At 43.1% G+C, this 24607-nt stretch overlaps 1 protein-coding gene and 1 pseudogene across 14 annotated transcripts in view; one reads left to right on the top strand and one right to left on the bottom strand.

Moving 5' to 3' along the window:
- ALPK1 (alpha kinase 1) overlaps positions 1–24607 on the bottom strand; it is a 106451-nt gene that overhangs the window by 27801 nt on the left and 54043 nt on the right. The gene's annotated exons all lie outside the window — the stretch shown is intronic.
- Positions 14085–14161, top strand: LOC123284855 (U4 spliceosomal RNA; annotated as a pseudogene).

The following is a 24607-nucleotide window of genomic DNA, read 5'->3' as shown; positions in this document are numbered from 1 at the left end:
CAAGACCCAGACATTAATCATTGCCTGACACACATAACCGTTTCTAAAGGAAACTGCTCTGCCCACAGCCCCTGACTTTGAAACAGCCATGGATATGTAGTTACTTGACCTTGACCCCATCGCCCAACCCCAGTGGCAGCTCGAGACTAACCTAAGAGTAGCCACCTGAGACCTGGCCCCATGACTCTGTGGCCAGACTTGAAAAAATGAATTTATTAATCTGAACTAAGAAACATAGAAGGAACTTGCCAGTTGTTATAGGATGGAAAGAAGCAGAAAGTAGAGTGTAGCTAAGCCACGTTTATGGGCACCATCAGAATGAGGATCCAAGAATGACGGCCCTGAATCCAAATCCACCTCTTTGCGAGTGTCGTTCTTAGAGTTACAGATCTCCTTCATTGTCCCATGTGTATCTTTATAATAGTGTACACCCCATTTTATGAGTTTGCTTGAGTGAGCCTCTGTTCCTTCCAACCGAAAAAGCCTAACTAAAACTAAAATGCTCAAAACCTTATTGAGGTTTGTCAAATAAACCACCAATCTGAAAAATGCGTTTTAAGGTGAGAACAACTTAGTCATCTGACATTCATAAAATGTAAATTCATAGACAGAGAAGAAAATTGATGGATTTGTGTATGCTCAGCTCTCCTTAACAAGGCCAGTGCCTGATCAAGAGTCCTGCCTGTGCCTGGTACTCATGAACAGTCTTTGGGTTTGCAGCCTCAGCTGCTGTCTGCAGAACTTACAGCTTCTGCCATTACTAGGCTCCCTTAAGCTTTTGCGTGGAAAGAGTAACCTTATTCCTGTCGTCCTGCTCATGGCTGTGTACTTCGGAGGATACTCAGCAAGCCACCGAGAGTCCCCTCTCTTTGAGGTTGCATGTTGGTGCATGCTCGACATCTGCTGTCTGTTCTCACAGGTACCCCACTTCAGCTCTGGGATAACTGTAGTAGCTACTTGGGGTGCAATGCTTAGAGGCAGGCTGTTCTCCCGAGGCCACTCTCCACCCTTTCCTCCATGATCATAATGGTTTCCATCTTTGTAGCACCATCTAGTTGGTGCAAAATATTCACACACATTGTCTTATTTAAATTTATAGTAACTGTAAAATCTAAGATAAGAAAAATGAGGCTGAGAGTTTAAGTAACTTTCCAAAATCACAAAATCAAAAAGGTCAAGGTCAGGAAGGAGCTCCAGGCTCTATGTTTTTTATTTTGGTAAAAAATACATAACATAAAATTTACCACCCTAACCAGTTTTAAGTGTACAGGTGAGAAGTCTTAAGTATATTCACAGTGTTGTAAAACAGATCTCCAGAACATTTTCGTCTTGCGAATGTGAAATTCTATACCCATTAAACATCAACTCCCCTTTTCCCCCTCCCCCAGCCCCTGGTAACCACCATTTTACTTTCTGTTTCTATGAATTTGATTATTCTAAATATCTCATATAAGTGGAATCATACAGTATTTGTCTTTTTATGACTGGCTTACTTCACTTAGCATAATGTCCTCAAGGTTCATCCTTGCTATAGCATGTGACAGGATTTCTTTCCTTTTTAAGGCTGAATAATATTTCATTGCATGTATTTACCACATTTTGTTTATCCATTATTCTGTTGGTGGACATTTGGGTTGCTTCAACCTCTTGGCTATTGTGATAGTGCTGCTATGAACATGGTATGCAAGTATCTCTTTGAGACCCTGCTTTTGGCTGTATACCCAGCAATAAGACTGCTGGATCATATAGAATTCTATTTTTAATTTTGTGAGGAGTCTCCATACTGTTTTCTATAGAGGTTGCACCATTTTACAATGGAACCATGCACAGAGTTCCTATTTTCCCATATCCTTGGCCTACACTCGAGGAACTCAAGGCTCTTAAAGGTCAGTTTTCCTTCTGCTTTCCCCCCATGGTCTGACCAAGGTGACTTTGAGTAGGGCCAACTCTGGGCATAAGAAGCTGGGTCTTCGGAGCTATGGCTGAACTGACCACTCACTATGTCCAAACAGTGGCTCTAAGGAACCCATACCCCTTATTATTATGAGAAGATTCTAAGAAAAAAACAGGGACAAAAGTAGAGAGAAACAATTGAAAAGAGCGTTCTGTTATGTATTTAAAAAGAAGAGAAAGGAAAGAAAACTTCCCAGGAGATGGCCTTTAATTTCAGTGTTTTGAAATTCTTTAGTGAAAGTTGGTGCCATGAGAGCAACTGATGATTCAGTGACGAGAGTTGGAGTTTTTAGGGATAGCCCCAACTGGGCATGCTTCAGACGGAGCTGTAAGGACACTTTGCAAGTCCTGTGGACCCTCTGTGAGGTAGTCCTCCTGAGTTGAGGAGATGGAGCTTCTAGGAGTCTGGGGAGGCCATGGTGGCCAGAGTTCACAGGGCAGAGCATCAGAAGGAGAGAGCTGCACAAAGCAACTTGTCCAGAGACTGCAGAGGGTCCCCCTTGAGTCTTCAGCAGAATAGTGATCGGCTCATGTAGGGAAAGACAGCACCTGAGGCTGGGGGAAGAACCACCTGAAAGGAGCAGAGGAAACAACCCCAGGCCTCATGCAGCTTGTATTTCCACCAGCCAGGGTAGCAGGCCTTGTCATTCACAGGGCGTGGGGTAGAGTATTCAGAAGGATATTACTCCAGTAGTGACATGAAATTAACTTTAGTGTAAGAAAGCTTTTAGCTCAGTCTGAAAATTTAGAAGCAAGTTTGGAAAGGATCAACCTATTTCCTAGCTTGAGTGAGTCCCAGAACAAAACTCAAGAATATTAATAGGCACATGAGTTATCCACTATCCTATAAGGTGAAATTCACAATGTCTGGCATCCAGTCAAAAATTACTGGGCATCAAAGAAGCTCATATTACAGAGAAAAAAAAAATCAGTAGAAACTGACCCCAAAATGACAGTTATTATAACTGTATTTCACAAGTTCATGAAGGTAGAGTAAAAATTATGTGGAATTAGAGACATGGGGGATATAAAAAAAATGATCTAAGTGAAACCTCTAGAGGTAAGAGAATATAATGTCTGAGAGGAAACCAGAGGTATCTGAGTTTGTTTCTGAGCTCCACCATTTACTTGCTGTGTCAAGTTACTTAACCTCTCTGAGTCTCAGTTCCCTCATCTGGGAACTGTGGGCAATGTCTATTTGCAGTGCTTTTTCAGGAGTAGAGGAAATGTGGGTCAGATGCTCGGCACAGAGCCTGGCACACTGTGGGCGCTTGATCAATGACACGGAGCCCTACGCAAAAAAGGGAAAAAGTCAGTCCACGTGTGCCCACTCTCTTGTATGACAAAATAACAACAAGCAAAAAGACAGGCTCCTGAAATAAATGTCAGTGGCATTTTCAATAGCGTAAAAAGGAAATAACAGATCATGCATAGTACATCTCTGAGGCTTATCTCAGAAAATGGCTAAACTCATTTCCTTTAAGCCCTCACCAAGGCTGAGGAGTGATGTTATTAGAAACTGGTGAAAAAGAAGGAAAATGAGCTGCATGGCAATTGGTGAAGGAAGTCTGGTTCCTGAAAGGGAGTCTGCTCAGCACGCACGTGCGCGTTGCTTCTGGCTGTCGCCAATGGAGGAATGCCTCCCCAGCACCTGTAAACTGATGCTGCAAACACCCCATTCTGCATCCCGCACGAACACGCCGTATATTTGAGCAGAGAACATTGCCTAATCTATTTTTCGCCCTTCTACTCTTAATAGATTGGAGCACAAAAGCCTGAGAGAGGGTGACCTGCCAGACAAAGGCCCTTTGAGTTCCTTGGAAAAGTAGACTTGGAGGAGGATGGAAGGAATCCAAGTGGCCCTATTATTTCCACTTGCACTAATTAGACATTTTTCTGTCAGCTATTGAGCACTGCTGAGAGGCCAAACTCACTGAATTCATTTCTAAAGTGTTTACAGAAGTTTGCATCTGTTTGTGTCTCTTCAGGAGGAAAATAAGCACTTCAATAGCATTGTGGAAAATCTAAACGAAGCATCCTATTCTGGAGGACCTGGCATCCCCCGCAGCTGCATAATTTAACTCCGTTCAGGGCCCGAACCTCTCGCATCTCTCTCCAAAACCTAACGATGCAAAATGCAGGGAAGTCAACTCAGGAGAATCTTTGATTTCTTGTCATTGTCTTTTCTCGCCCTCTTTTGAGGCGGTGGCGTGCTGCGCGCCTCATGCGGTTTTCGGTGGGCATCGTTCCTGCTGCCCCCTCTCGTGTTTCTCCCAGCACTCTGAGAAATTAATACCCACTTTCATTTGCTGCCAAGGGAGGGGATAGTAAATTCCTCAGCAGCAAAGCAGAATACATCACTCTCCTGGGAATCTCCCCCAAATGGACACCGGGGGAGCCCTAGTGACTTCAGAAGGGGAGAATGAAAGGCGGGCAGAGTGTGTGGTAGGGAGGGACTCTAAAGGGAAAGTTTCCCTACGCGGTAAAATGTGCCTGGGTTATGCACACTTAGATTAACATGAAAGGGAGCTCCTCTCCCTCCCCCCACTCCCCAAAAAAGAAAGAAAAAGAAAACAACACAAAAACCCCAACCCACCAACTACATGGGCAGTGCCTTTGAAATGCATATTGGTCGACATGGAATTTGATTCAGGATTCTCTTTGTTTGGGGTTTCAGGCCCATGACTGACCCACCATCACAGAGGACTCAAAAATATGATCTTTTTAGGTAGTGTCACAGTAACAGAATTTTAGGGTTGGAGCCAACATAGGATAACTCAGGCGAAAGCAGGACCAGGAATTCTCTTCCTTTATCTTTCCTCAGAGGCTGACTTCAAGGGAATATGGTCCAAGTAGTCACCAAATCGTGTTTTTCTTGTTGAGCGATGTTTAAATAAAAATATATGGATGTAGATAAGGGAGTGTGCTGGATTTCTAAAGAGACAGGCTCACAGATGTGTACACGTGCGTACACACACGCCCCACGGTTGTTTTTTTCACATCTGTTTTCAGGATGGGAAATATGGGGTCTAATTGAGTTTGTGGCACAAAGGGAACTTCATGGCTAGGAAGCTGAGTCAGGTGGTAAAGGAATTAAACTCCACAATGAGATTTCAATACACAGATGATTGAAAAAATGCTAAAGAGTCTTTTCTAAGAGCTTTTGCTGAACAGCAGCAAGGAAAAGCATGTGCTGTTTTCATGGTCCCTTGCCTTAGCACCAGCCCCTCCCGGTGCTGAGCATCAAATTTGGGTCCCAGCTATGGGTTCAAAGCCGCGATGTGTTCACAGCAATGACAATGGCAGCTGTTCTCAAGGGGGGCTGGGTGAGGGGACTCAGAGCCGAAGCCATCTGGCATTGCAATTGGCAGGAACAGTGTAAAGGGAAATTATTGCTGCATAGCAAATTGGGAGATTGGAAAAAGGCAGGAGAAAGAGGGGGGAAGATGTCCTGAGGTGAGGAATTAGCAGAATAAACAAATGAAAAGTGATTGACGCCTGCATAGTTATGCATCAACAATAAAAGCAGAGTAAGAGTCGAAGCAATCAAACCAGACCACTGAAGGTCAATGGAAGACCAGGCATGGCATGCTCCATGTTTGTCCACCCACTGAAATGTGAGAAGGAGGAGAGAAGAAAAACTGAACTTTCTTAAGGTTTATGGCCAAGGTCGGTTAACATTTCAGGGGCATGTCCTTCGTTTTACCAGGGAAACATGCAGATTCAAGCACTTCTGGAAAATACTAATAGTCTTTTTCTCTATCTTGATACCTAAAGATAACATTTTGGATCATTTCGCTCTCTCTCTTTTCTTTTTTTGGTGAGGAAGATTGGCCCTGAGCGAACATCTGTTGCCAATCTTTTTTTTTTTTCTTTTCCCTGAAGCCCCTCAATGCATAGTTGTATATTCTAGTTGTAAGTCCTTCGGGTTGTGCTATGTGGCACACCGCTTCAGCATGGCTTGACAAGTGGTGCCATGTCTGTGCCTAGGATCTGAACTGGCGAAACCCTGGGTCACTGAAGCAGAGCACATGAACTTAACCACAAGGGCACGGGGACAGCCCCCAATCTTCTTCTTTTTTGCTGAGGAAGATTGTCATTGAGCTAACATCTGTGCCAATCTTCCTCTATTTTATGTGGGACACCGCCACAGCATGGGGAGCAGTGTCTGGGTTCACGTCTGGGATCTGAACCTCTGCACCCTGGGCCACCAAACCTGAGCATGAGAACTTAACATCTAAGCCACTGGGCTGGCCGCGGGGTCATCTCTTCCTGCTTTCTCACTCTCCCTCTCTCAAATCTGCCATCAATGGAGTTGGCTGTTTGTTAGAAGAAAAAGAAAGCAGTATCAAGCAGATAACCACCAAACTAGGGTCCTGGTGAATTTCATGCCCTGGGAGTCGGGGACCGCATGCCTGACCTCTCCTCCAGGTTGCTATGGCCACCATGACTCCAGTCATCATTCCTGGTGATTTCAACATCCACACTGATGATTCACTCAGCACACTGGTCTCTCTTGCCACGGCCTCCTTGTCCAATGATCTTGTTCTACACCCAACCTTAGTCACCTGCTCCCATAGGCAATCATACTCTAGAACTCACCATTTTGGCAGCGTCACGATCTCAATTTAAGCATTTGTTTCTCTGATCTTTATTTCATATTCTTCCAGCTGTTTTCTCAATAGCCCAACAATTTTGTAACCCTTTGGAGACAATCCACACAATCCACTGACCCTACTACGTTTTGCTGTGCCATTGATCCCCTAATATCCTCACTTGCCTCTTTAAATTCCATGGTACGTCAACATAATGACTTTTTTTTTTTTAAGATTTTATTTTTTCCTTTTTTCTCCCCAAAGCCCCCCGGTACATAGTTGTATATTCTTCATTGTGGGTCCTTCTAGTTGTCGCATGTGGGACGCTGCCTCAGCGTGGTCTGATGAGCAGTGCCATGTCCCCGCCCAGGATTCGAACCAACGAAACACTGGGCCGCCTGCAGCGGAGCGTGCGAACTTAACCACTCGGCCACGGGGCCAGCCCCCATAATGACTTTTTAAACAGCATTCTTGACTCCTTTGCCACTCTCTGCTTCTGTCTTATTTGTCTGGAAATTCCAACCATATGTATTGTTAAGAGAAAATTAGAATCACCTAGGGGATTTTCAAAAATCCAGATGCTCAGATGGCACCCCAGACCAGTTAAATCAGAATCTCTGCAAGTGTACCCAGGCATCGGTTTCTTTCAAGGATCCCCAGGTGATTCCAATGTGCAGGCAGAGTAAAGAACCCCTGAGCTAGCCTGACCTTCCGCCTCTTTCTCCACCCCTCACTCTCTCCTCCCTGCTGGAGGTGGAATGAGTGTGCTGGGAGTGGCAAACCTGGCTCAGACCTTCCTCTCATCTCTCTTCAAATCTTCCGGCCTCCAGAGGGTGCATTCTGGCCTGTTCTCCAATAAGGGAAGGGGCCTGCCAGCAAGAAGATGGGTCTGGAGTGAAGAATTTTCCAACCCATTTGTCTGAATACCTAAAGCTACATTCTCCTATCCATTTTAGAATAATAAAGGTTGTTCTTTTGCTGTCTTTCAGATGATTCTAAACACAGGGGGAGAAGATGAATGGTATTTATTGTCACTTTAAATCCTCAAATTATATATAAGTCTCTGCCTAACCCAAGCTTCTACCCAAGCAAGTGAATATGGCTGGAGAAAAACAAACAACCATGACACTTTAAATTTATGACCATAATCTGAAGTTGGCCTTCAGCGTGGCCTGGCAATCCCAGCTACATTTATACCTTGTGCTCTCTTCTTAAGCTGCCACAATCCCCTTAACCTCCTCACTCTCAGCTGATGACCTTGCTGTTTATTTCACGAAGAAAACAGTGAGTGAGAAGAGACCTTCCTTATTCTCTTACTGAAATTTACCTATTGGACCCATGTTCCTGCATACCCTCCTACTGGTAGATTTAAGGTGAAACCTCCACTTAAATACTCAATTCTGTCTCTTCTTGTTTACTCCAGGACATTATGCCTGTAAACACCCTCTTTCTCTTCTGCATCATTAATTTCCTCATCTCTACTGAATCATTCTCATTAGTACACAAACATATTGTAATGTCTTCCATCTTAAAAAGTCCTACCTTGACCATATATCTCTTAGTCTAGTCAGGCTGCTATAACAGAAATACCAAAGACTGGGTGACTTATAAACAACAGACATTTATTTCTCACAGTTCTGGAAGCAGGGATGTCCAACATCAAGGCAATGGCAGATTCAGTGTCTGGAGAGGATCTGCTTCCTGGTTCACAGATGGCTGTCTTTTCTCTGTGTCCTCACATGGCGGAAAGGGCCACGGATCTCTCTGTCACGAGGGCTCCACCCTCATGGCCTAATCACCTCTCAAAGGCCCCATCTCCTAATACCATTACCTTGGGGGTTAAGATTTCATCATATGAATTCCACGGGGGCAGGGGGGACACAAATATGCAGTCCACAGCAATCTCCTTCCAGCTCCTGTCCATTTCTTTGTCCCCCTTCACAGCCAATCTCAAAAAAGTTGTCTAAACTCAAGCCAACCCTGATGGCCTACAGGTTAAAGTTTGGCATGCTCCACTTTGGTGGCCTGGGTCCGGTTCCCAGGCACAAAACCACACCACCCGTCTGTCAGTAGACATGCTGTGGCAGCAGCTCACATAGAACTAGAAGGTCTTACAACTAAAATATACAACTATGTCCTGAGGCTTTGGGGAGAAAAACAAAGAGAGAGGGAGATTGGCAGTAGATGTTAGCTCAGAGCGAATCTTTCCCAGCAAAAACAAACAAACAAACACAAAAGGAGTGGGAAATAATAAAGTTGTTCTTTAAAAAAAAAAAGAGCTGTCTAAACTCACTGTCTTCATTTCCTCATATCTCACTCTTTCTCAAATCTATAGCTTTCATCCTCAAAACTCCATGATCCCATTCTTTTCAAGGTTGCCAACAACCTCTAAATCCAATGACCATGTATTAATCCACATCTTATTCAAACTCCTAGAAGCATTTGACTGAGTTGATCAATCCCTCCTTTTCTATTCATGTGACTTCTGGCATGTCACACTCTCCTGGTTTTCTCTCTACTTAAGGCTACTCTTCCTCACTCTACTTGCTGGAGCATCCTTCTCTTCCCAGCCTCTGAATGTTGAAGACCGTAGGACCCAGTCCTGAGGCTGCTTCTCTTCTCTAGGTACGCTCTCTTAGACTGTCCCATGGTCTCAAGTATCATTTCTGTGGATGAATCCCAAATTTAAATACCTTCCTGAGTCTCTTTCCTGAAATTCACAACTGTATATGAAATTGCCTAGACAATAGCCCAACTGGGATGTCAATTAGGTATCTCAAACTTAACATGTTTGAAATAGAACTCTTTATTTTCTCTTCTCCACTTGCTTCTCCGTCAGTGTCCTTCATCTCAGTTAATGAAAACCCATTCATTCATTTGCTTAGAACAAAATTAGTTTTGACTCCAAGTTTGTGACTCTTCTCCTTTTCTCTTATTTTACATCCAATCCATCAGCAAATCCTGTTGGCTCTGCCTTTAAAATATGTACAAGACTTGATCACTTTTCATCTCCTCCAGAGCAACCACTTTAGTCACAGCCACTACTGTCATCTTGCTTGACACAAGCAAGCACTTCCTAACTAGAATTTCTGCATTCGCCGCCTCGGTCTCCTTGCTCATCCTGCCCCCCATTTCTCACGGGGCAACCAGAGCAATCCCTTTGAAATGTAAATTAAATAATAATGCTAATTCCCTGCTCTCAACTTCAACATGGCTTCTCATCACATTTAAAATGAAATTTAAATCTGTTATCATGGCCAGCAAGGCCCTGTATAATATTTCCTCTGACGGCTTCGCTGACCTCTCCTCGCATTCTCATCATTTCTCACGTTCTCTAGCCTCTCTCCTCGTCCTCCAGTAAGTCCAGCATGTGCCTTTAGGCCTTTGCACTTGCTGTTTCCTCTGTCTGGAATGCTCTTCCCTCAGCTATGTGTATGGTTCCCCCATTCAGATCTGGACTCAGTCACTCTTTCAAAGAAGTCTTTTCTGACTGTTCCTCTAAAATAGTATTATCCGCAATCACTTGTCCCTTGACTCTGCTTTATTTGTCTTCATAGCACTCATCACCCTCCAATATTAAATTATGTATGTTTTTATGTTTACCTGTTCATTGCCTATCTTCCCACCGAAATGTAAGCTTTTCATTTACACTGAAGGACAATGCTGATGCACCTTGTCTTGTTTCCTGCTGCGTCCTCAGTGCCTTGGGGAGCGGCTCAACAAATAATTGTTGAGTAAATAAAGTAGCTCACGGTTCTCTGGTGTCTCCCCGATTCATTTACTTTCCCATATGCATGCATGGCTGACTTACTACTGCTTCAGCTTTTAGATCATGATTTATTTGTTATATAAGGCCTAAGTGAAAATATTGATAGGTCAAAGTTTTTTCAGGAAGTAAAACACCAAATAATTAATGAAGATCAAAGCAGATGATAAGGAAGACAGAAGGGATTTTGTTTTCCAAGCTAGCTTGCTCTAAAAATATAGACTTTCAACATTGGGCATAGAGTCCATATTTTTATGAAAACATTTATTAGTGATGCCAATGTCATAATTAGGTGCAGTAACAAAGAAGTGTTAGAGAAGTCTGAGAAACTGAGATTCTTATTCCTTCTTTTCTAACTATGAAAATGCCTATAAAATCATAGCAAAACTATATTTTCTTAGATGGACTTTCCAATGGAAATAACCATAAAATGAGAAGCAAAATCAGAAGTCTGTATTAGTTGATGTAAAACTCTGCTGTGGGCAGAACTAACTCATTTGGGGCCCATGAACTTAATCTCAAAAATAAGGGGAAACTCATCATTGCAATTCACCCTAATAATAGGGGAAAACTTTGCACTTGAAAGTTTATAATGTAGCGAATGATTCTTGGCACATGGTTTAGTGGGAATTCATTCATTCATTCAACAAAATATTTATTGAGCATCTTCTAGATGCATCTGATAGACATTGGAGATACAATAATAACAAAGACAGACACAGTGTTATCTGATCTGTAAACATTTTGAAGATGAAAATCCCCACCTAAAAGGACTGGGTAGCTAACAGAAAATATAGAACAGATTAATGTCAGAGATGGCAATACAAATTTAATATTTAGCCCACAAGTATAGGATTCTATTCTGAGTCAATGAATTGTTTGCAAGTCAAAAAGTCAACTCTTCCTCCCAGAGGAAGAGTTATCTGATGGAGAAAAGGATGCAGTCTTCTCCCATATCCCAACCACCTGAGCTCCTGGGGAGATGCCCTTCCTCTCTAAAGAGTACCAAGTCAGGTCAAAGGCAGAAGTCCTTCTTATCTAATATAGAGTTTAAAGATATTTGTAACTAGTGGTGGGGTGTTCCTTTGTTTCCTGGGAGCTAAGTCCACTCTATGTGGATATTACTCTTAATAATCAGTGGGTTCCATCAGGGGTTAAGCCTATGAAGTCTCAGGCTGGGCCCCAAAGGCACTCCAGGGAACAATCCAGAATATTGGCTCACCACTATCTGAAGCTTCTTCCTTCTCAGTGTCTGTCAGTGGTAGCAGAGGAAGTGGCTAGCATGACAATCAGTGGCCTGCAGTCTGGGGTTCTCCAACTACATCATTGATTACCTCTTCCTTTTTTTGAAAATAGGGGTGGTGTGAGCATCTGGGGGTATTGGGGCACGGGCTCTCAGGGAGAAGTTCAAACTGGCAGATTCACTATCATACTATTTGAAATGTTGAGTTGTTTGTATTGTTTGCATTCCAATTGCATTGCATTTGAAAGGTTGCCTACATCTGTTAATGGACAGTCCTGAAAAGACACCACAGTCATTGTCTGATGTCCTGATAGCAAAATTCAGTTAGAGGCTTGATTCCTCTATTTGATCTTAGCATTTATCTGTCTTACCACATAACTATAACAATCCCATCTGGCAGTAAGCCACGTCCTTTTGTCAATTAGCTTATAGGATAGCAATAGCTTCTATTTATCGAGTGCCAGGCACTGTTCTGAGCCTTCCTGTGTTATCCACTTACTTAATCCTCCAAACAATCTATGAAATAGGTACGGTTATTACCATCATTATAGAGGTAGGAAAGTGGAAGCCAACAGTTTAGATAAGTTGCCCCTGATGACAAAGCTAATAAAGAACAGCCCTGGGATTCAAACTAGCCCCCAAGTCAGCTTCTTTAACTTCTACCTTTACTGCCTTAATTTTAATGGTAAAGCCTGTCATTGTTACCATGTTACCAAAGCGATACAGGAGAATAGCAGCAGATACATAGTACAGAGAGCACTGTTTGGGCCCTCGGGATCCCGTTGTATGTAGGGATTTTTACTTGTTTTTAAAGTAATAATTATCACTGAAAGGATTAAGAGCTTACTTATGCCTGCTGGAATTTTAACAGCTAAGCATACTTAGGGAAAGAAATGGAACTGCTTTGTCACTTTAGAATCTTACAATCCAACAGAATCACATTCACCTAAGGACAGAAGAAATAAATGCTTAATCAATAAGGGTTAGCCTTGCTTAATGAAACCTCCTATAAAAAAAAATCCCAGACTACGAAACTAGGAAGTGCCAACTTAAGGAATGGTTATCCACGTCACAAAGTAGTCTTCATGATTCACTGTAATATTCTTCAATCATGAGCTTCCATAATTTACTTAAAATATGGCTCAATTACAAACGTATTAATAATAAGCTACTTCAAAGGGGGAGTAAATCAGTGGTGCTTCAGCCAGGTTGTACGTTAGAATCAATAGTGATGTCTTATTAATACGGGTTCTCGGATCTCGGCAGAGATCTACTAAATCTGAATCTCTGGGTAGCGGGACCTGGGAATATATATTTGTTAGAAGCTGGCCTTCTCCCCTCTCTCCTGCCTGCCCTTCCCACCCCAGCACACACACAGCCCAGGAAGCCTGATTCGCTCAGCCCCGGGAGCAGTACTGGGATTCTCTGGCATCAGTCACTGAAGCCATGGACAGGTCTAAGTTATGTGCATTTTGAACATATTAGACAAAGATATGGCCATACTCAAAGAGTGAGGAGAAGACGCCACAGTCTTGTGCTCAAGGTCATAAAATGGGAGGGTCCCTGAGAGAAGATTAGGAGTCTGACACCTAAGCCCTTTGAAAGTTCTACGTGATAATGACTCCAGAAGGCCCAGAGGTTTCCATTTCTTATACGATGCCAGAGGGAATAATTCATGCCTCGGACGATAAGAGGTTTCCAATGACCATGAAAGAAACATGTCTTGCTTCCGGTCTTTGCAAGGTGAATAAATATTAAAAATTCCAGAATTGAGTTGGAAACACTTTCAAAATGTGACACATTATCCGTTGATATGGAAAAGAAGCCAATTTGCTGAGACTATTCTCCTGAGGAAGTTGGTCAGCTTAGTTACTGGAGGGAGATTTGGGGAAAAGTGGGAAAAAAATGGGACTTTGCACTGAGGCACTACTTGATTTTGGGTTAGTTACTTAACTTTTCCTTTCAACTTTCTTATATATAAAATAAGGATAATAGTATCACATAGATTACTGAGAAAATTAAAAAAATATATACGTAAACTGCCCAGCACTTAGCAGATGCTCAATAAATCACTCATTCTTTTGAGAACAGACTGAGGGTAGATCTGTGGAATCAGTCTCTGAGATCTAAAAATATAAAGAAAATTCAAAAAGTTTCCACTGACGTTTACCAATGAGAGAGAAATTGTTAGCTTTACTGACACTTTAAAAAGTGGATGGCCACCAGCCCCTTATTTTGCTTGTATGTCCAATGGTTACTGATCACAGATGGAACAGGAGGAACTCCTCCTCTTGGAGAGGCTGACTATGAGAACTCACTCATTCAACTGTTGTCAGCTTAGTGTATTGCCCTTTATTTATATCCAGTTAAGTAGATTTACAGATTATATTATTTACAAATCACAGATACTTCCAAAAAGTTCATAACAAGAGGGAGGAAGCCTACAAAAATCTCACGGCAGAGTTCTTTAAAGAGTAGTCAAAGGCAAAGAGTTTAGACATGCTTCTTTTATAAACAGACAAGTGCTGGCTTTGTGCAGTGGCAGTATCGCAGCCAATGAAGTTTTTTGGAGGCGCGATTATTGCTAATTGAAACCGACAAATGCTCCAAATTTGCCAACCTTTTCTGTGATGACAAGTGGCTGACAACAGTACGCCATCCAATAAGTATTTTGAAAAATATTTTTCAGATGATGAGATCTGGAAGTGTTTTCATCATTGTGATTTTCTTACTAAAAATAAAATGTTACATATAAAGAAACCTCACACAAATGAGAAACTTTAATCTTGTTTAAAAATCTTCTAAATACAGAGTTTGAATGGGTTTTGATATCCTTTGTTAAAAAAACAATGTCTTCTGGGGCCCGGCCCGGTGGCGCAGGGGTTAAGTTCGCACTTTCCCCTTCGGTGGCCTGGGGTTCGCCGGTTCAGATCCTGGGTGCAGACATGGCACCGCTTGGCAAGCCATGCTGTGGTAGGTGTGCCACATATAAAGTAGAGGAAGATGGGCATGGATGTTAGCTCAGGGCTGGTCTTCCTCAGCAAAAAGAGGATTGGCAGCAGATGTTAGCTCAGGGCTAATCTTCCTTAAAAAAAAAAAAGTCTTCTGATTACCTTGCAGAAACGCACAATTGGCACTAAGGAAGGTTGAAATTTGCAGGTTGAACTTCAACAAATGACTTTTCATAATTGGTGGGTGGATTGAAGTATGAGTAGCATGAATTGGTAATCACAGCTGACCTCTTTTATTCGGATCTACAAATCTTTGAGACATCGTTTTTCAACTATTACAGCCATTAAAACTAAGTATTGAAATAAACTGTGCTGGCCACATCTTCAGAGCACTGTGCTAAGCCAAGATTTTAAAAACTAATTAAACATATTCAATTACAATCTTAATATAAACAAAGAGATTCTCATGCCAATAATGTAATTTTAAAAATTATTTTAGGGGCCGGCCCAGTGGCGCAGCGGTTAAGTTTGCATGTTCCGCTTCTCAGCAGGCCGGGGTTCGCCAGTTCGGATCCTGGGTGCGGACATGGCACCGCTTGGCCAAAGCCATGCTGTGGTAGGCATCCCACGTATAAAGTAGAGGAAGATGGGCATGGATGTTAGCTCAGGGCCAGTCTTCCTCAGCAAAAAGAGGATGATTGGCAGTAGTTAGCTCAGAGCTAATCTTCCTCCAAAAAAAAAATTATTTAAAAATATTCACTTAATCTTTGTCTTATTCTTAAAAGTCTATGCTATAGAAATATATATCACACTAATGCATAGTACATGCATATAATTTATTAAGTAAATAAATGTTCATCAGGGTGCTTGCTCAAGTTTGACTGATGAGCAATAAAAAATTTAAAGACAACTGATTCAGAATGATCGATCAGTGGGGAGAATGCAAATTTTTCTTTCGTGCTGTACAAACACATCCTAAAAAAGAGAGGACAAATTCCAAATATCTATGAATTTGTTGAGCTTAAAACTTTTTGGTTTCTGCCCCCTGAGGCAAGTTGGTTTAATAAGAGGGTGGGTGATTCCACATCAGGAAAGGATGTGGCAGACGGAGGGAGGCGCACGGAAGGCAGGTCTGGGGTTACAGTCCAGCTTAGCCACACTTGGCAGCGTGGCTTGGGAACGTCTTTTCAACTTTCTGAGCCAAGCACTTCATCTACAGAATGGGCACAATCAATCCTATTTTGCAGGGCTGTCATCAAGATGATATGTTGTGAAGAATGTATCAGATTGAATCCTATGACAGTGCCAGCATCTGAGGTTTGTTGACATACAGACACAACTCTAATGTTCAACCTAATATAAACAGTGTCAGACATATGGAGGCCTATATTTAGAGATAATATTATTATTTAAGCTCCTTTTTTACATAACATGTAAGAAGTGGGAGGGGATTAGGAGGCGCAAACTTTTAGTTATAAAATAAGTAACTATGAGGATCTAATGTCCAGCATAGGGAACCTAGTCAATAATATTGTAAGAACTTTGTATGGCGACAGATGGTCGCTAGGTTTATTGTGGTGATCGTTTTGTAATGTATATAACTATTGAATCACTATGATGTATGCTTGAAATGAATAGGATATTATATGTCAATCATCGTTCAATAAAAATAAATAAATAAAAAGATGTGGGAGGTGATGTTATCCCTACTTGCTGACAGGACTGAATAAATGCGTCCCCAGGATTCATCATTTTCTGAAGGTCATTGCTATCTTCTGTCTGCCCAACACTTCAACCTGTTCGTCTTGTGCATTTTGAGCTGGGTTGCTGTGCCCTCTCCTCTTAGTTGGATCAACTCCTCCGAGGGTCGGCGTAGCCTCTGGGCCTCGTTATGGGGAGACAAGAAGTTCACGTCATGGGTTAGCCCTCATCAAAGGGGTAACTCACATGCGTGATTCCGTGGAAACCAAAGTTTCGTTGGTAGAATTATAAGGACAAGTCACCATTTAATTGATCTTCCATTGTATTGAAAGTACAGTATTAAAAGGAGCAGTTTTTGGCACAGTTTTAGAGCAGGGTTTAAGTCCTTGGTGATTTTAATCATCTTCTATCTTTTTTTTTTTAACTTTTTTTAAAACTTTTTTCCTGCTTTTTCTCCCCAAATCCCCCCAGTACATAGTTGTATATTATAGTTGCAGGTCCTTCTAGTTGTGGCACGTGGGACGCCGCCTCAACATGGCTTGATGAGCAGTGCCACGTCTGCACCCAGGATCGGAACCAGTGAAACCCTGGGCCGCTGAAGTGGAGCGCATGGACTTAACCACTTGGCCACTGGCCGGCCCCGGTCAGCTTCTATCTTAAAGTCTTAACATCCATAGGCCTTAGGGCTACTATTTGTCCTTCAAAGGCTCCATTCTCTTGGAGCCTAATTCTCACTTATTTAATGAAATGTATTTTTGATGAACATTTTGTCTGCCTCCTTTTCAAAAGAAGAACTATAATGTCCTGCAGAGGAAACTAAAGTTTTAAATGTTGATAAGTGGAATTATAAAGTTTCTGTCTTAATTAATTCTGCTTTGAGTAAACACGTGGCATCACATTGACAGAGGGGCAGAGGGTGGGTCTAGGGCAGCAGGGAGGAGAGGATTGGACGAGGTGGGGCTGCTCCAGTCCTACACCAGCCCATGGAAAGGACGGATCTTGTGGACTCAGGGAGCACAGGCGGGCCCAGGGTCAGGACACCTGGGTGGTGGTCCTGTCGTTCCCGCTCACCGGCTGTGGGACTTGCGATGAGCCATCTCTTACTCTCGCTGCATTTCAGTTTCCCCATCTGTCAAATGATGGGCTTGAAATAGATGATCTCTAAATTTCCCTCTACCTCTGATGTTCTATCATTTGATTAAAAAATAACGTGTTCCTGAATATCAATTATATAGATATGTACGTATGTGTATTCCATATACGTGTATGTGTGCGCACGTGTGCTAGTGTGATCTCCAAAAACAGAACAGCAGAACCATGATACTTAGCTTATAGCAGGCCATCACATGGGAAGAGAAAAGATTCGGAAACAAGCACATTGCGTTTCGAATCCTCACTTTCTCAGTGAAAAGATGCATGTCCACATCATTTAGTGAATGACCTCGGCCTCTCCCTTGTGAAGATGTGCGCGGTTCCATATCTGCACTTGCTCTTAGAGAAGTGGCGCAGCCAAGCCTCACCCTCCTCACTCAGGTGTTCAAGCGTTTGACCCTGTCCAGATTTAAAGGCAAGTGATCATCAGACACTCTCCTCTCTCTCTCAATTCCTTTCCTTTATATTGTGAAGAATCAAAGAAACATAAAGAATAAAAGTAACTGGTAATCCTACCACTTTAATGAAAATGCTCATCCAGATTTATTTAGAAGATTTTATTGTTCAGGATTAGCATTAGGTGCTTTTGTAAGATACATATGTTACTTATTTATTTATTTATATTAGCAATGTTTTTTGGTGAGGAAGATTGTCCCTGAGCCAGCGTCCATGCTCATCTTCCTCTGTTTTATGTGGGACGCCTGCCACAGCATGGCTTGACAAGTGGTGCTAGGTCCACACCCTGGATCCGAACCTGTGAACCCCCGGGCCACCGAAGTGGAGCGTGAGAACTTAACTACTACACCATTGGGCCGGCCCCTTATTTATTTTTTAATTAACTGAGATCCCCCTACACCCAACCCAGGGATTTAAGCAAGAAAAAGTGTCAGATTGCTATCTTAGAGAGACGGCTTTGGTTGCAGCGTGGAGAAAAGCTGGCAAGCCATGGCGGTGATGAGTACTGTCTGCCAATCTATTTCTGGGTCTCCTCCTTCTGAGCACATGGTAGAATTGTGTTTCCCTGGCTCCTTGAAGGGAGCTGTGGCTACGTGGCTTACCTTGACCCATGGCCACTTCTCCATGGAAGTATATAGGCGCCACTGAATTGCGCCCCTGTGCAATTCATCATTTCTCCTTCTGCCTGCCATGGCAACCAGCAATATTTCAATGGTAGATATTCCTTCAAGCTGGGTCCTGAGGGAGAGTGACATAAAGCAGAACTTTCCTCTTCCCCCCTCAGATGGACACATAGCAAGAGGAAGGAACAAAACTTTATTGCTTTAAACTCTAAGATTTGGGAGTTGTTTTTTTCTGCAGCCTAAGCTTACTATTCTTACTGATACAGAGGACATGACGGGAGGTAGGGAGAGGAGTTGTATATAATCTAGCACAGTTGCCGTAGGGTTGGAGAAGTGAAGATGCATTTGAGGGGCCGGCCTGTGGTGCAGTGGTCAAGTTTGCGTGTTCCGCTTCAGTGGCCTGAGGTTTGTGGGTTCAGATCCCAGGCGTGGACCTACACACCATGCATCAAGTCATACTGTGGTGGCATGCCACATGCAAAATAGAGGAAGATTGGCACGGATGCTAGCTCAGTGACAATCTTCCTTAAGCCAAAAAGGAATATTGGTAACAGACCTTAGCTCAGGGCCAATCTTCCGCACCAAAAAAGAAGAAGAAGAAGAAGAAGAAGAAGAAGAAGAAGAAGAAGAAGAAGAAGAAAAGATGCATTTGAGAGATATTTAAGAGTAAAATTAATGGAGCTTGATTACCAATGAGATATGAGGGTTGAGGGAGAAGATAGAGTTAAAGACGATTCCTAGGTCTTGACTTGGGTAACTGCGTGGTCCATGGTACTGTTTATTGATACATGATCACTGGAGGAGGATAAAATGTGGTTGGTGGAGGGAAAGCGAGTTGCGAGAGGACAAGTTCAGTCTTCAACCTGTTGGATGTGAGATATCTGGGACACCCAAACGGAGACGGTTAGTTGACTGCACTACAACCCAAAACTGAAATAAGAAGAGTGACATGCTTTTTCCCATCTACTTTCTCCAGTCATGTTTAAGGATGAAATAACATAGTAGACACTAGAACCTCCTTTTTTTTGTCTTTTAGAAACTATTTTTGCTGAAATGGTCCTTTGAAGAAACTCTGTTCTCGACTGTGGACTGCGGTTCCTTTTGCCTTCTTCTCTATAGAGGCAGAGGATCACAGGCTGAGAATCTTGAAGTCATTTGAGAGCTTTCTTACTCCATTGTCTTCCACATGTGCATAAGCTGGCTTCTACTTGGTGTGTCAGTTTTCTGTCGCCGTAACAAAGTACCACAAATTGGGTGGCTTAAAACATAGAGATGTGTTGTCTCAAAGTTCAGGAGGCTAGAAGTCCAAAGTCAAGGTGTTAGCAGGGCCATGTTCCCTCTAAGGTTCCTTGCCTTTCTCTTCGCTTCTGGTGTTGCCAGAAATCCTTAGCCTGTGGCTGCATTACTCTGACCTCCGCCTCTGTCACACACGGCCTGCTCCCTGGGTCTCTGTGTCTTCACACAGCCATCTTCTCACAAGGATGCCACTCAGATCGGGTTAAGGGCTCACCCTACTCTAGTCCGACCTCGTCTTAACTAATTACACCTGCAATGACTGTATTTTCAAACAAAGTCTCTTTCTGAGGCACTGAGGGTTAGGACTTCAATGTATTTTGCTGGGGGACAAATCAACCCATAACACTTGGTGAGCCTGTGGTAACCCCCAAATTTCAGGGCCTTCAACAGCCAAGTGTTTTGGTTGTGGTTCACATTTCACATTGGCGCAGTCTGGCTCCATCTCTGAGACGCTGCTGCTTCCTGTTGCCCTGTCCAGGATCCAGGCTGAGGGAGTAGCTCCTATGGTGTTCATGAAGCAAAGGAAAACTTCCAACTGCTGAGCTACACAATGGCTTATAAAGCTTCTGCTTGGGACTGGCATATGTCATTTCTAACCACATTGCATTGTCTAAAACCGTTACATGGCCAAGCCTGTGAGAATTAGAATATGTCTTGAGCACCTGCCCCCTTAGCTGGTCAATAAATAGGAGGAACCGTTCCAACAAGCAGCCTTTGACAAAGAGTTGCCCTAGCTCTTCATTCTGGCAGTTTTTCCAGAACATGAACTAAGTCTTCTATTTCTTTTGCATTTCTCTCAATGTCTCTATCAAATGTCTGGCACATGTGAACACTCAAAGTGCACTCACTTCAATTTTTGCATCCTGATAAAAAAAGATCTCAGCTATTAAAGCCCCAAAGCACATAGTTAAAGATGAAAACCTCACATGAGAAAATCAGTTGCTGAAAGAATCATAATCTAAAAAACACCTGTTACTGCTTTTGAATTCTCTATTATTAATATGAAAACCGGCGCCTGAAGTAAATGGTTTTTAAATTAGTTTTAAGGACATATTTTAACCCAGCGCTTATTCATAGAGGGAATTTTATTGTTCCCATAGATGTATCTCATCTCGTACCTCGTCCTCACGTCCTCACGCCACATCTTTCTTCAACCGGACATTTCATTTCCTAACAAATTCACACTTTAGTTATCTTCTGCTAAAGACCCTTTTCCACCTCTCTGCTCCCAGGTTAATCGCACTGCATGTTTTTAAACCATTTCCCTGAAATCTTGTAATGACCAACTCTTATATTTTGCCATGTTTATTTATGTTTTAATTCTTGGCCTGTTAATATTTAAGTAGTCCCAAAATAAAAATATCGATAAGTTAAAGGCAGCAAGATTGTCTGAAGAAACGTATTAGAAAAAATATTCTGAAAACTGAACTTATCAAACCTTACTCATCCACAAAGGTTTTTCACCCACGATAGCATAAGAAAACAACTAATCATTTATTTTTCTGGTCTCTTGTCAAATCCCCGCAAGGTCGCACAGTTATTTCCAAAAATATTTGTGGAATAAAAGTTATCAGGTTACTCATTTTCACGGTTGTAAAGTTGGAAAGGAAATGGAAAAAATATCCTCATGCTGAGCCTGCTTCGTCTCCTTGGACTGTCCTTGCCAACCTATAAACTTACCCTGTGTCTCCTGCAGAGGTGAGGCACCCAACTCAGACTCCCTCCCTGCACAGAAACAGGGCTGGGGAGAGCTGGCCCCCACCAGCATCAGCACCCCCAACTCTGCAGGGGATGCTCAAAACCAGCGTCTATCAGACACCTCTTCCTGGCCCTGCAACCCGGTCAGCTCCCAACTGCCACAGACATGCAAAGGCAGACATGCCCTTCATCTCCTGTTTAAAAGCTTTATTTTCATATTTTCTTTTAGTTGTGTAGAAATTGTCCTTTTTAGAAGTGTGGCAGTTGCTGAAAAAGTTACAAAAGGTGGCACCCACATGGAGGCTGGTGCCTTCACTCCCTGGTACCTCAGAAGCAAGGACGGGTTTCCTGGTTGGAATCCACCGCGCCCGCCCGAAACCAAGCTGAACCGAAGCGAAGGCGGAATGCCTCCAGTACTTTCCGAAAAATCCATCAAAGGTTTTGCTGAATGATATTTATAAGGGCCGTACTGTTCTCTTTCAGAAACTGAAATGCCCTTCTCCGACACTTGAAAAAAATTGCTTGTGCTTTTCATCTTTCCCTCTGAGAGTGTAAACATTGTTTTGAGTGAAAAGAGCTGAAGGAGCGCTTACTTTCCCTTGAAATTTTATTTTTAAATAAGAGAGGGAGAAAATCCTTTTTCTGACTAATACTAATAATACAGGTCAAAGTGTCAGGAGATATACAATTAAATGGAAAACAAAAAAGGTTCCCCCTCTTTTTCCCACAGTACAATGGCACTGGAATATAAATTACTGACGAGGATGGAATAATACTTCAAAGCCGGTGGGGCAGGCAGCGCAGTGTTTACAAAGTATTTTCTACAGCGCGATGAGACGTTACAGACGATGGTAACCCATGGACTTGAGGGTGTCACTGAATAGTCTAAAACTAGCATGAGGTAGGATTTCAGGATTTTATAGCCTGTGACCCCGCGATATGCTTTGTTCCACAGGGCAGCTGCAGTTATCAACAGATGTTTCAGCAATAAATAATTGGTATCGTCTCGGGAAGACCCATCTACCTGGGGAGAGGGCATAATGCCCGAATGCTGCCCGGCCATTACAGCCACATTAATCTCCCATCTCTCCAGGTTTCTCGGGGCGCGTACTGCAGGTGTTTTTTCTGGGAGAGAGCAGACAAACTCTCTCAAGTCAGCAAGCTTTGTGTGGAGTGTAAAGGAGGCTGGCCCCTGCCATAAATTTCTGTCTGTGGCCACACACCAAAGGAGAAAAGACTGGGGGTGGGGAAGGAGGAGAGAGGCAGGGAGGGAGGGAGGAAAGGGGGGAGGCAGTGGAGAAGAGAAAGCAAAGCACAAAACACAGATCATTTTCCTTCAGTTCAGCCTAAGAGAGTAACATTATAAATGACCCTTCATTTCACCAACTCGGGCACTGAGCACAACTCTATGCTTAACTGTGAGCTGTTTTTCATGGAAACAACTTAAAGGCACAGCGCTTACACTCCAAGTGAAATGCTAAGTTTAAAAATGGAGGGGAAACTTTTAATGGGAAGGATTCATTTGGAGTTTAAAAAAAATCATGGAAAGTTTAGATTTATGAAAAAACAATAAGAGATAAGACAACTGAAAAGACAAACTCAGCAGCCTTTAGCTATTTTTTATGTGAGAACAGAATCTCACAATTAATTGATTATTAAAACACGGTCATCCGGCTTCAGTAAAGTATAATATTGAAAGTAACGGATAATGGGATAAAAACTGATCATGGAATTTACTCGTGATGCTTTTGACAAGCTAAGATTTTAAAAGTAGCATGAGTTCACAGGGTGCTATATTTCTGTCTGTTTACAAAACAGAGTGGTGTAGCGATTGTGCACTTGGGGTCTGACACAATAGCAGAGCATCCTGAGAGTCTTCAGGAGGTGTGGTTGCTTAATTTACAGCTTGCTGGGTAAGCTAAATAAAACGATGCTCCCAGTTCTAAAAGCTCCCAGGTTAAATACATTAGGGGCTAAAAAAGCCTAATGGACTGATTCTTAGAGCTGCCACTGAGTGATCTTGTAAGCTGGACGCAAATTTCTGCGCCTCTATTTCTCCCCCACGTTGTGAGATCCGTGCAATGTATAGAGGGAGAGTAGAAGGAATAAAATGGACTCTTAAAAGAGTCTAACAACTATGAGCAGCTTGTCTCCCAACTCACATGAAGCCCCAAATGCAGCAAGAAGAAGGTTTTGAGAGACCGTCTCCAGTTTTTCAGCAAATGTCACAACCAGCTTTGAGCGCAGGCAGGGGCGTGTGGGGACTGAAGGATGGAGGGAGAGGAGGCTGGCAGAGGCGCGCTGCATCTCGGCCTCTCGGCCTAGACTCGGAAGTCAGAGGAACTTTCTAAGCGCCAAAGGTCAAAGCAGGGGTCCCTCCCTCTGGGAAGCTGTTCTGCTCTCGCCTTTCTCGGAAGCCTTGTGAAGTTCTTAGGTGCCATGAGCTGAATCACACAGGCCTTTCCAAGCAGGCGAAGCCACTACTGGCTCTGTGGCATTGGCCCCAGTCTAGACGACGGTTGCCAGCATTGATGGGACAGAGACTTCTCTGGTTGTCTCCTGCAGCCCTCACTCTGGAGTCTCCCCTCCTCCTCTCCCCTTCTCCACTCACATCCCTATCAGCCCCTCTGACCTTCCCCCCTCACTGGGCACACTGGTCTCTTCTTTAAGACAGCAGTTCTCAAACTCCAGCACGCATCACAATCATCTGGAGGGCTTGTCTAACACTGACTGCTAGACCCTCACCCTGAGTTTTTGATCCAGTAAGACCTGAGGGGGCAGGCGGTGCAAGAATCTGAATTTCCAACAAGTTTCCAGCTGATGCTGGTGCCCTTGTCGTGAGGTCTCCCTTTAAGCCTCACTGCCTCGAGCTGCGCTGTCCACCAAAACAGCAGCCCCAGTCACGTGGGGCTGTGTATATAGAAATTGATTAAAAATAGAAATAAAACTAGAAACTCAGTTCTGCAGTCATACTTGCCACCTTTCAAGTTCTCAAGGGCCACATGCAGCCAGGGCCTGACGCATTGGGCAGCGGAGATAGAGAACGTTTCCACCATTGCAGAAAGTTCTACTGGACAGCCTACAGCTTGCTTCAGAGTAAACAGGTCTCAGGGCTTCTACCTGTGCTGTCAAGGTCTTCACCTGGGGCTTCCTGAGGGAGAATTGTCAGTGGG

The sequence above is a fragment of the Equus asinus genome, chromosome 3 (genome assembly GCF_041296235.1).
Source record: "Equus asinus isolate D_3611 breed Donkey chromosome 3, EquAss-T2T_v2, whole genome shotgun sequence".
Classification (NCBI taxonomy): domain Eukaryota; kingdom Metazoa; phylum Chordata; class Mammalia; order Perissodactyla; family Equidae; genus Equus; species Equus asinus.
This window is presented reverse-complemented; position numbering and strand designations above follow the sequence as displayed.